The sequence below is a fragment of the Corylus avellana genome, chromosome ca6, assembly GCF_901000735.1.
Source record: "Corylus avellana chromosome ca6, CavTom2PMs-1.0".
In the NCBI taxonomy this organism is placed as follows: Eukaryota; Viridiplantae; Streptophyta; class Magnoliopsida; order Fagales; family Betulaceae; genus Corylus; species Corylus avellana.
This window is the reverse complement of record NC_081546.1, coordinates 20,922,779-20,926,314: the sequence shown is the minus strand read 5'-3', so window position 1 is coordinate 20,926,314 and position 3,536 is coordinate 20,922,779.

Sequence of the window (3,536 nt, the reverse complement as noted above, 5' to 3'; positions counted from 1 at the left end):
TTTGGGGGTGGTTAAAACCACCCCCATAGGCTTTGGGCAATGGCGGATCCAAAAATTTATCTTAATAGGGGTATAAATAAAATAATAAAATATAATGAAGGTGTGGCCTGTGGAAGATGGCTCACTACTCAGGCAAGAGAACTTCAATCATAGGCTTCACAGAACAGAATCACAGCGTCGTAGCAGCCAGCAGCAATCAACAAGCACAAAAGAAAAATATTGTGGTAGAATTCCAAAAATGGATTCATATGGTTGAGGAAGCGTATGGTATTGTTTCATTCTCAACACGAACCCTAAGTAAGCGAAAGCACGAACCTTTTAGGCAGTCTTACTTAGTATAAACAACGGTGAAGGATATCACCCCTATGAGGAAAATATCACAACCTTCTTCACCGAGAACCTCCAAAGTCAGAAGAGTATAAATGGAAATGGAGAGGTTCAAGGAGTTCTGAAAACAAGACAGATATTTATAGATTTGTAGTTTTATTTCTTTCTATCTTAATAGGGATATCTTCCGTCATGACGGGAGTTAATCATCCTCGTCATGACTGGAGTTAATCATCATTAAGACGCAAAGAGTAAAACGACTAGATCTAAATACCCGTCACAAACCCGTGATGACGTGCCATCCAATGAGAAAGTTGAGAGCTTCCTCTAGAGTGCCGTCACGCGCCCATTATGACGTGCCATCTGACGAGAAAACATAATATGAGCCCGTCCTGACATGCTATCTGACGAGAAAACATGGAGCCTCCTCTTATGTCCTGACATGAGCCCGTTCTGGTGTGCCATTTAATGAGAAGGCAGTGAGCTATCCTTGAGTCCCATCACATGCCCGTTCTGACGCCCCATCCAACAGGAAATGCAGAAAACTCTATCAAACATCTAATCTTCACCCAAACACTTGGGGAAGAATGAGAAATTACAAGCAAATATTTTGATCATTAATTAAGCCGCGGGTGCAAGAGGGGTCTCCCTCCGATGCCTAAATTAATACTTTTGAGCAATATATTCTCAATGCACAATAATTCAGTCTAAAGTTATGCCTGAGATCCAGGCCTATTTATAGGCCTAAAAAGCGTAATTAGACCTGAACTAGGTCTTCTACTTCGAATGGGTTGAGACTTATTGAGAGTTTGATTTGGACCCGAGGTCTACCTCTAATTCAGCTTAGAGTTAGGCCGTTGGCCGAATTCTCCAATAAGTCCTAATTGGACTTGGTTTGAGACTTCTACTCCAATTTAGCTTGGAATGGATATCTAATCCGGATTTCGTGGGTTAAGATTAGTCCTCAATATTCAGGGAATGAGACCCAACTATACCATCCTTTATTCCTTCCGAGACGAAGTGGTTACCTAACTCCCTGGGAGATACCAGCCCTGGGTTTGTATGTAGCGGGTGAGCTTTGGTCCTCGGGTATATATGTATATCCAGTCCTGAGGCCCAATCTATCTATTACTTGTCATCTTCTACGAAGACAATTCCATTCATGATTAACACGTGTCCCCCATAGACAAAGTCAGGATCTCTCTTTCGAGAGGCAAAAGCATACGCAATTCAAGTAAAATGGATAGGAACAATTACATCTTTTATATTAGATTTTACAGATATAATAGTGTATATGTTATAGGGTAATGTCACGGTCTTGACATTCAATTTAGGATTAAATATATAATTGATACATCTGGTTTTTTGTTTTTTTGTTGTTGTTTTTTTATGAGAAATGTGTTTGAATTTTAAAACGGATAAAAAATTGATACTTATTTTTTACGAATTTATTAATTTGATACTTCAGTCTAAAATTTAATGAAATTTTTCCAAATGTAGAAGAGAACCCGTATTATAACCAAAGATGCTCAAGATTTGTTTCTTTCACTCTCTGATAATTGATATAGTCTTATCCAACTTAAGAGAAAGGCATGAAAGATTTAAACATATCAAGACATTGAGCAACTTGAGAAATTCAGTTACTTTCACCTTTAGTTGGTTGCCCCATCATTAGTGAGAATAACTATTAATTATTTGGGAATAACTATTCTCCCAAAATGAAGAATGATATTCGTCTAAAAAAATAAGTAGGAAATAGGTATTTCCACAAGAATTGAATAGCTCTAATCATAATATCCTAAAAAATCTTTCTTTTTTTTTGGCACAAAAAAATAAAAACATTTGTATTGGTCGTCTCCCCTATGGGTGGTCAACACTCTAACTGAACCTTCAAGGATGGTCAGCCATTGCCTAGCCCCGCCACCATCGGGGATCGTGTTGAGAACCATGGCCCTAAGCTCACACGCACCGCTTTCATGTTTAGCAGTGAAGGTCTCACAATCAATGATCGTTAAAATATTAATCAAGCACAACCATGCAAACAGATATCACATTGCAGCACAATGAGATACAACACACCATCCAATTAGGAAATCATAAAAATCTCAAAATAGCAGAGAAATCAATAGATAAAAAGTTTAAATATACATCAGCAACTCAAGACTCTTATTTTATGCGAGAGGTGGTGCTTCAGGTGGAATATGATGCTATGGAATGTTTAAAGATGGGGTAGGCGGTGGGCTTTGCTGTGATCTGTCAACTACTATTTTTCTCAGGTCCATACCCACAAAAGCCCATAACCAAACATTGATGAGGCACAAACCAATTAAGCAGTCCTCGTAATGACATAAAAATGATTACAATGTTAATAACATTTAAAGTGTTATGAATATTATGTATCAAATTTGGATTGGACTCCATAAAAATTAAAAAAAAATTAAAAATTAAGAAAGTGTATGATATGTGAAATGACTATTACATTAGGAAATAAATAGCTAATATTCATAGGATATTAGGAATAGAAGAATGTTAAAGTGTATGATACATGAAATGACTATTACATTAGGAAATGAATAGCTATATATTCATAGGATATTAGGAATAGAAGAATGTTGAATGCAATATCTATTTATATTACTTCCAATCGATAATAACTTCTATAAGGTTTTGACACAAACCAAGATGTTTGTGTTTTTTCGTAAGAGGTTGACACCTCAGCTCGAAACAAGAAAACTAAATAGAAACAAAACACCAAATTTATACCTTAAAATTTTTTTTTATTGACCTTTTACATTAACCGCCCATCATGCTGCCGCCGCCCAATTGGAAGCCCATCATGTTGCCGCCATGCCGGTAAGTTCTCTCTCTCCGGGAGAAGAGCAAATAAGCTCTCCTTTTTGTATGATTTACCGGCCAGTCTGGATTTGCCCGATTTTCAGGGACACATTTGTGTTTGAGCACAAAAGAAAACATCCACCCAAACCCGCCAACCCGAAATTGCATGAACCCACCTTGTGAAGCCCAATTTGTTTCCTTCATCCAAGCTTTGTAGTTCCGCAACAATGCCGAAGAAAGACCATGTTCTTCGACCAACCCAACCACCGATACATCAACACCCAACTTCGCGATCTCCTCAATTTTGTGCTACCCATGCCCATCGCTACAAACTTAGACCACAATTACCATGGAGTGCTGCTTGATGAAATGAA